The 9,831-nt window shown below is 36.1% G+C and overlaps 1 long non-coding RNA gene across 1 annotated transcript; it reads left to right on the top strand.

The window, feature by feature from the left end:
- Nucleotides 1-2,079: 2,079 nt before the first annotated feature.
- On the top strand, nt 2,080-9,435 carry LOC115610815. Its single transcript, XR_003992345.1, has 4 exons — nt 2,080-2,182; nt 6,032-6,179; nt 7,726-7,835; nt 9,111-9,435. It is a non-coding gene; the product is annotated as an uncharacterized LOC115610815 (long non-coding RNA).
- Nucleotides 9,436-9,831: the final 396 nt, after the last annotated feature.

Raw genomic sequence — 9,831 nt, 5'->3', positions numbered from 1 at the left:
ATCAGAGCACCTATCTGGAAAACAGGAAATGGGATCCACGTCCTCCTAATCAGAACGTGTTCAAAATCATGTGTCCTACTTCTGTGAGGTATGTCCGAAACATGTTGTGGAAGAAATGCTCTCTCTTGCTCGTTGCAGCTGGTCACTATGAAGCAGAGTGTGGTGGAGAAGAGATGAGAAGTTTCTCTCCCTAGGCCAGTGGAAGGCAAAGGAAGTTTTTGGTTCCTGCCTCTGTCTCTTGTTATGTCCTGGTTATAATAGAACTGTGTTAAACACATATACAAATTAAGGTAGGAGGAGGAATTTAGGATCAGGAGAGAAAAGGCTGGGCTAGTAGAAGTGAAAGAAAATGTGAAGGATATAAAACATTGTTTTCCTTTTAGCTTATGCTGTTTAGTTAGAATTTTTTTGCTCCTTGACATGTCCTAAAAAAGTTCTGGTAAATGTCTGTGGAGGTCCAGTTCTATGGCTCTATGGTTTAACGTCCTGCTCTGGCTGTGCAGTTCCATCTCCATGATGGACACTGTGTTGTGAGAAGCTTCAAGGGATAGTGCTGAGATGGAAAGAAGAAGACGGAGGCAGGGAAAAAAAAGAGTTAGCAGAGGGTCTGGTTGGGTTCAGGGCTGTGTAAGTAGGGAACTGAGATCTGAAAGGTCAGAGGTGGAGTGACTATTGTCTGATGGTTGTTCTTCTGATAACTGTTACTTCAGTTGCTTCACTGGGCTGAAATTCTGTTATTTATAGTGCTTGGTCACTGTATGAAACATGTATCTTCTTATCCTGGGAATCACATAGGAATCAAAGGCATGCATGTTTCTCATGAAATGTGGGGGTTATGTCAGGTCTTTGGAACTGAGGTAAAAGATACTTGTTTTCTATTTTTAGAAAATTGGATGAGGTTTTGAGCAACTTGGTCTAGTGGAAGTTCCACCTACGCATGGTGGGGGTGTGGAACTAAATGATCTTTAAGGTCCCTTCCAAGCCAAACCATTCTGTGATTCTATAATTAGGGTGACAACAGAACTGCTTTCAGTAAAGCTGTATGAATAGTTGGGTTTATCCTTTGGCATATGAACCAAACTTAAAAAGAATATTCAGGTCAAACGTCAGTGCAAATTTAGCAAGTTTATTTGGTAAATCAAATATGTTTCATTTTCATTCTGACCACTTTTTATTAAATATACAAAAAAGCCAGTTGGATCCAAAAGGGTAATTTGCTGAAGGAAGCTCTGACCTTCCACGGAATGGGGAGGAGCAGAAACGTGACCTTCTTGGGAGGGCTCCTGTATCATTAAATGTCGTCAAAGTAGGGCTCTCTCTGCCACCTCAAGCATATGCTACATGATATAATTTGCAGGGCATTGCAAGGATTAAGGGTCTTGCCTGTGGCCTCACCTCTGTGCTTTTTATGTTCTTATTTCTGAGTTTGAATAGATAACAACATTGTACTCACATCTTGTGTTACATCCCCAACTGGCTGTTGTGCAAGTGTTCTATTCTAGTGAATGAAGCTTAGACAGATTTTGAATATAAACAGGAGAGGGGTTTGGGAGAGATTTTTTCTGGTTTATGACATTTTTGGCATACGGTGTTCCTGCTTATTTTTCAGTTCATTTTTAATAAAGTTGTAAGCATCTCTACAGGCATTTAAATGCCTGGATCTACAGAATTTATGATTTCTTCTACTGAAACCAAGAAAATCTTGTTCTTACAGTCTCAAAGTTTTTTTTTGAAGTGTTTTCCCCAAGTGAAAGAAACATAGTGTTGTTTTTCATGAACATGAAATGGTCATAGATGCATTCACTTTAAACTATGTCATCTTCTTCAAGTCGATTTTACGACCAATTTCAATTCCATGGGAATCATGGCATTCAGTATAATATCAAGTTTTGTAATTTGTGAAGTCTTTAGTTAATATTTGAATAGAAAGAAAGCATTTCACTTTGTAATAAGAATTTTCACTTTGGGGGAAAAAACCCCACAGTGTTCTGTTAATCCTGGAAATCTTGTTTCTGTTCACAGTTTGTTTCAACAGCTTCAGATATATTTCATATCTCCCAGGCACAGCTGAAGTGTTAAGACCAAAGGAGCTACCATCTTATTCAATTAGACTCAGCCTGTCTCAACTGCTACACCAGGGATGTAAAGTGGCTGCCACTTGGACTGGTTGTGTTGGGGCTGAGTAAGTAACACATTTTCCCACGCAAGTGCAGTAGTTTCTATAATGAACTACTCCATTTTTGAAAATCAGCAAGGAAGGGCTGTAAGTACTAGTTTTACAGTAGAGCTTTTTTGGAGAGGAAAGGTGAATGTAAAAACTTACATTGACTCCTTTCTCATATTTTAGCTGGAGCTCCAGATTCTGTGTCATATAGCATCTTTCATTTTTCTCACGACAGAGGAAAAAGTAAATCCCACAGCTTTTACTTTAGCAGTCTTGAGGATCCATGGCTGGAAATTTTAGGAAAAGCAAATTCTAAATAATTCAGCCACCCAGCCTAGCAAAATTGTTTGGACTAACCTCACACTTTCAATTCAAGTTGCTTTCAGGACTGACTGCATAGTTGAGTTTCAAAGGGAGTGTAGTTTAGACCTTTGTGACTATCATAGCTCACAGCACAAAGAAACCGGAACTTTTCCTTGTTGCATCAAACAGTCCCTCTCATTTCCTCTCCAAGACAGCAGCTTTCTGCACTATTTTATTCTTTGCTACTACACTGTCTCCTTCAGAATACAGAGGAGAGAGTCCTAACCTCTGAGGACACCTTTGTGTTACTATGTGGTGTTAATAAAATTCATGTTAAATATTGCAAAATTGCATATTAAGCATGTCTGGATTGCTGGTCACTGACTGGAAATAATATTACACGAAAGGTAGTAAAGGAAGTACATTTGTACACAGTTCAAAGTATTAGGAAGTACTTGAGCTATGCGGGTCATTGGCTTGAAGATACTGAACCATTAACACTTACAGGATTTATTCTGTGGCAAGGAAAAAGATTGCCAGACTAGGGGTGAAATCCTACCTTCTATTGGAGCAGGGATTTTGTTTCAAGACTTGGGGAAACAGAGAGATCTGTGTTGTGGTCACCCTCTCTACTACCAGGTCAAGTGGTGCTCTGGCTTCCCACTGGGTAGAGAGGTGAGGATCAAAGGAAATGGAAGGATTTGTAACAAAGATGAGCAGGGTCTAGCAAATAAAGTTGACACAAAGGCCAAGATCAAGAGAAACCTTAAGCTGAGGTTTTGAAAATCTTGTTTTATCTGACTATTTTTAGGGCTTGCATGGTCTAAAACCAGCTTTAGTAGACTTTCCTGGAGAAAGTCTACTTTCTTGGTTTGATCCCTAGGTGGCCAGAGTACTACTTGCTGGATATTAGGAAGGAAAGCAAAGCTGACATTTTACTGTGAAGATCAAAGCATGTTCAATACTGTCAAAAGCTGGCAGAATGCATCACTTTCTAGCCATGACTTTTTCTGTTCCTACATCAGAGAGAAAAATAATGGAAAATTTTATGGCACTGCCTCTTTTCCCTACATGAGAATTGTCTGAAACGTCTCCTGTGAAGAAGCATCATGCCTTTTTCTGAGTTATAGGCACAATGTGTGAAGGATTTAACAATGACACATTTAGCCCTCTAGATAATTTCTGGTATGAATGCTCTAAAATTCACAAAGTGCCTTAGAAGACTTTGGCTTAGTGCTAATCTGAACTATCAACAGATGAAATATTCAAGATGTGTAGCACTTAAGACTATAAGCATTGACTTGAATGATTAAAAAACCTAAAGCAACTGTAATTAAAGTTTAATAATTCATACACTGCAGTATTAAATTGTGGGTTGTTTCAGTTTGTAATTTTCCATTAAATTAATTGTGGTAAGAAGTGGCTGTTCCCAAGAAGGTACATACACAGAATCTCAGCCAATACCGATACATGCACTTGTAATTCACGTCAAGTAATTAAGAATATTTATGTAAGGGTGAGGAATCAATTTACGTAAGTAAAGCACTCTGTTGAATAACTGTGTGCATAAGGTATTTAAATGTTTGCTGCATCCAGACCAAGGGACATAAGGAGATATTTGATGCTGCTCTTGAGTGTAGAATCTAGGAACGTAACATTTGCTGTAGGAAGAAAAAGAGGGGTGATTTTTGCACACTCTCCTTCCCCAGCTGATGTATTTTAGTCAGCACAAGTCACTTTGCAGTGCAGGGTGTTCCCTGCAGGTTTTGTGGAATTCTGATGCTCATGCTTTGTATCCTGAACAAAAAATAGCAAGGCCATCCCAAGTTTACATCAGGGCAGAATCTGATCAGCAAAAGTTACCCTGAAAGAGTAGAAGTCAAAGGAAAAGGGAAAGGACTGGGAAAAGGAAGAGACAAAAATAAAAAAAAAGTGAAGAGAGAAAAGGGAGGTGTGTTGTAAATGGTTATTTCGGAAATAGAAAGATAATTTTAAAAGATTCCAACAGAAAATACTATTTCTTTAAAACTGTTTCGGGGTGGGGTTTTTTTTTTTTGTTTGTTTATTTTCGAGGTTTTTTTTGTTTTTTTTAATAAAGCTTGCTACAAGTTGCGGTCAGTGCTTGAATGGATGTAATCAATGAGAATTTATTTTTAAAGGTGGGTAACAGATATTAATATTACAGAGGTTTATCCTATTTTCTGGAGAATCAGAAATGAGCATGACTCTAAGAATTTAGACATTAAATATATATAACTGCATGGCTCCGGCCACAAAGAGAAAAATTTATTCTATGTTCAAAGGGATATTTCTATGCAGTAAGACACAGATAATGCAGAAAAGACATTCATAGCCTTTAATCCTGGGGAATGAATAAGTGAGATTATATTTTGCAAGGCAAAGAATGACAACACAGTACATCCATGGTATTTCTTGTGCCTATAGAGACACTTCAGTCCTTGTTAGCATTGTGTTGTTTGTTTTCTCTTTGTTTTTGCATTAAGTGATAAAAAGGCAACTGAATACTAAATAGCTTCATAATGAAACAAAAGGACTAATTTTATATGAGAAAAATGTAAAAATACATTTTAGTGTATTACATTGGGTGAATGCTCAGTAAAACAGATCTGTAATTACTATCTGAGACCTCTGTATGGAAGTGCAGTCAATGTCATAATGACGGGAGACACAGCTGATTATTTCCTTGTATTTCCATTCTGGAATGCAGGACTGGGTTATCCTAGAGAGGCTGAATGAAGAAGTAATTTGCAGAATGACTCATTGAAGTCATTCTGTAAATGTCATATTCTGATCTGTTCAGAGGTTTGCAAAGTAAAAAAAACCTCTGACAAATAGGAGATTGTAAAGCCTCTGATGGTGCCAATGGAATTAATCAAATTCTTAAGATAAGCTCCCCTTTTTGAGTTGGAAATATCCACTACAAAATGGATCTTTTCAGTAGCTCAGTTTCCTCAGTAGAAAATTATGGAGAGCCACATATGCATATGTTTAAGAGCTGCGTGTGAAGCAGTTTTCTCACACACAATTAGCATAGGTCTTAATCACCACGTTTCCCAAAGCTGGCAGATAAGATGGTTTAGTTCATTGTGCATTTGTCTGAAAAACATTGTTAGGCAGTCAATTCTGTCATTAGAGCTCAACTTTCCATTTTATTTTACACATTTTCACAGTTTTTTGTCTTTCTAATGCTGTTGGAGAAGATATTGTACGTTGTGGGTATCACTGCATTTGTAGCTCAAAATTCCGGATATTCCTAATGGCTTTAATTTTAAAGTATGCACCATTCACTTATTTACTGTGATTTAAAAAATAGTTTATTAATTGACTTTCAAGAATAAGCAAATCTTTATTGCTTCATAAGTATCTTATGTATCTTCATATATCTATGTATCTTCATGCAACATGTTTTGAGGCTTGCCTATATATGTAAATAAATATATGTATTCATTTGGTTTTATGTATATGTTTATGTAGTCTTTGTATTATATTATCTAGGAGATTATATATAATTACCTACATGGAGCGCTCATTTTCTCCTCTCAGGCAGATCAAAAGAGGATTGATTTAGGTACAAGTGGCCCAGTGGGAACAAAGACATGAGGTGCACCAACTCTTCCAGGCAATATCAGAGTGAACAGAATTAATATGGGCAATGAAACATGATCTTTCACTTGTTTCATTGATACAACAGGTAATTAGTAATAAAAAGCTGTGGTTTTCGAATTTAGATCTCAATTGTTACAAAGGTATGTATCATATAAAGAAGACAAATCAGGTGACCCTAGTTACCTTTTTATTCTAGTAAAAACTACAAGAAAAGCTCGATTCAGTAAATAAGTGACAATTTAAACAAATAAATACATAAGTTAATTACACTTTGGAATTCACTGCCTCAACTAAGGTAGAAATAAGTTCATATAAAGCAAACATATGAACTTTCACAATCTCATCAGTCACATTTGCTTACCAGACAGGTATTTTACATGGAATGTCTTCATTTGATACAGTTTTGATCAAAAAGCAGAATCTGGATGTTTAGCTGAAGGGAACAGAAAGCCGATAGTGAATGTTTATTCCTATTCAAAGTGACTTGGTTGGCTCATGCCCTTAAGAGCAATGGTTTGTATTAGATAACAATAATTGTTTTTAACAGGTCATTTTTCTTTAAATTTTCTTGCCAGACAAAACCATCTGATATACCCAAATCTGACAGCAGACTTTGAGAAAAAGTGTTTTTTTAACAAATTCAGTTTTATACTTTGAAAATCTAGATTATGGGATACAAGGAAAATATTTTTTTTTCTCTTAAATGGAAATGTGTAATAGACAGTAACTTGTCATAGATTTTCACATACAGAAATTGGCCTAACCATCAGAAATGTCAGTCATGGACTGGTTGGATGTTTCACTGTGCTATCGTGTCACTGGTTACATCATTCAACTTTTATGTTCAAATGCTGTTAGGAAACAGCTATATGTTTTGAGAAATTACTAATGTTGGATGTATTTTGATCTCTGTTTGCTAACAAAAAATACAGGAGAGTGAGAATGACAGCTGGGTAGGAGATTGTTACAGCCAAAATAACTTCCTTGCAAATTTCTCTGGACTTTTGATCTGTAGGAAAGCCTCTCTCGAAAGCAGAAGCAATTTCAAATATATTAACAGCAACAGAGATTCAAAATGAGATGTACTGAGACTCTAACCTGTGAATTCAAAGCACAAGAATGTCTAGGAAATTCTGGCTCTGGATAGTAAAAATAAAGAGAAACACTGAAATAATTGCAAAAATATTTAACTCATAATACAAATGCATTTATTAATATGTAAAAATGTATAACAAATAGAGTTTTGTGAAGAGCTCTTAGACCTAAGAAACAGGAATATTTAGTTTCTGTTAAGAATTATAGGGACACCCCCCTGCCAAACCTCACAGCTTTTGCTGTAAGAAGTTTGAGAGTTTGTCAAAGCAGCAAAATATGATTTTTTAGTTCCGAATATACATTTAAAAAATACATATTCATAATTAACAGTAGCAAAATTCAATAGGACTTACAGGTGTGTGACATTCTGGTTTTGACTTCCATCACTGATACTATTCATCTCAAAATGCAAGTGTTACGCTCACATCAACACAGAATGTCTTTTGTGCTTTGATGCTCCAGACATGGAACTGTAATAGTAGTTGTCTCCTCCCCTTCCTATCCCATCCTCCATTTTCCTCTGCTCTTCCACCCAGAAAGAAAAAGGAGACAGAAATCTTGACTTGAGCCATTTCAGTCAGAATGTTCATATCATACTGCCAGACGTCTTGCCACTAGGATTAGATGTCAACCCCCTCAGCAAACTGTAAGATTTTCTCTGTTAATTTTATTTTTTGGCATAGGCTCCGTGATTGGTTTTTATCCATTCTTCTTATTTCTGTTTGTGTTTGAACTAACACTAACCCTTTACCTGCACCATTTGCTGGTGCAGGCATGCATGTATGTGCATCTCTGCGATTCCTTTTCCATAGCCCGATCAGCTATGGGAAAAGTATGCGTCTTATACCATTATTATGTTCTAATAATCTCTATCCAGGTGCTTTAATGCGCTTGATAGAGTCTTTTTTTAATAGAAACAGAAATATGTAATCTGGTAGGGCTGTGGACGAGGTTATCCAGGACCCTTCAGCAGTTTGACATCTGAAGACATTATTTTCTTTTAGTTATCTGCAGGGTATGGATTATCACAGCAGTCACAATCTCACCACTCACAATCAGAGAGCTATGGTTAGCCATTGTCATTTCAATTGTAATAATGTATAGCTTTAGAATTATAAAGTGAAATACAATTGCAAGTTTATTTAGACCACTACCAAATAGCTTTTAAAATGGAAAACATGTTGAAAGCATTTTTCATTTTGAACTGAGCAAATAAAATAAAGGAACTCTGATACAGTGGCTAAGAGCTTAAACTGATGATACAATTGATACATATGAATGATACAAAGTTGCCTGACAAGTAAATCTAAGGGAATTTGACCTACAAAGTCAGTCGTTGTCTAGTGCTGAAAAGAGCTTAAGTTTCTGTTATAGGGACCCAAAACAAATTCTCATGAGTTTTTATCAAAGAAAGCACAGAATTTTTCTGATATGCTCTTGAGCTTTCATTAAGTTTAAAATACTTGCATAGTACGCAATTTCTGCACTTTTTTTTTTTTTTTTTTTAAGAATAAAAAAGAACAAGCACTACATGTAAGATGAAATATTCATTGATTTTTTTTTTTTTTTTTCCCTTTTGAACATTTTTGGTAATGCAAGTCACTCTTGTGGAAAAAACTTGACTAAAATAGCACATTATCCACAGACTCTGAATGAGCAAAGTATAATGAATGATCAAATGTGAGGGCTCACTCCTATGGAGGAAAATTCAGCAAACCAAATGTTAAAAATGATCCTCTTATTTTTGCAGATTTTTAATTAATAAATGAAAGCTGTAAGTCAAATGTTTTTCCAGCATAAAAGCCCTTTGCAGTCCTTGGTAGATAGGAGAAAAACAGAAGTCGTGATTTCAAATGTATTTTAAGTCTGCACACCTTTAGGTGATGTGATAATAGCATTTTTACCCCCATCTATCTTGCAGCTGATCTAACTATCTGCTGACAACCTGAGCAACATGAAAGCCTCTTTCATGGAAGACGTCTAAAACCCAAACAGACTTGATGATGAGTTTGTAACTGGTGTAGCAGGGAGACACGCACAGAAGAAACACTTGAGTATACCTGCAATTTCAAAAGAGAACATGGCTTATAGTGCTACTTAAGAAAACTGCCCAGTGAGATCATTGCAAGGCTGGGCATAAGGATATTTTATGTGGAGGTTAGACAAAACGCTTCATGCACCTCATAGCTGAGGACACCTAGAACAGAGCTCCGGAAGTCAAACCCCTCCCCACTGTTGTAAATTGCTAACAATTAGCCTACTTTATTCTGAATCAATATTTTTAATTAAAAATGAATACATAATGCCTTTCAATCCTATTGTATAGTTTCTCTGAATTAATTCAATTGCAGAAAGAGATATAATGCATGATAAAGTTTCCACTGTCATTCAAATATATCCTTTTATATTTATCAAATACCAAAGATGACCAAGGATTTTTATAACAATGGCTCTATTACTTTTTTTTCTTGGAATTTCAGTTATTACAGCTGGATATCTTTTCCTCAGTGACAACTTTTTTTGTGTTTAGACTATGCTAAGACATTTCAGATTATCTGCAGATAATGTTTGGCATTTTTTACATTGCAACATCTAGTTTGACTCTTCAGATGTCATTTATAATCAGCAATGTTGTCTCTACA

The sequence above is a fragment of the Strigops habroptila genome, chromosome 7 (genome assembly GCF_004027225.2).
Source record: "Strigops habroptila isolate Jane chromosome 7, bStrHab1.2.pri, whole genome shotgun sequence".
In the NCBI taxonomy this organism is placed as follows: domain Eukaryota; kingdom Metazoa; phylum Chordata; class Aves; order Psittaciformes; family Psittacidae; genus Strigops; species Strigops habroptila.
The sequence above is the reverse complement of the archived record's forward strand: the minus strand, read 5'-3'. Positions and strand labels throughout refer to the sequence as shown.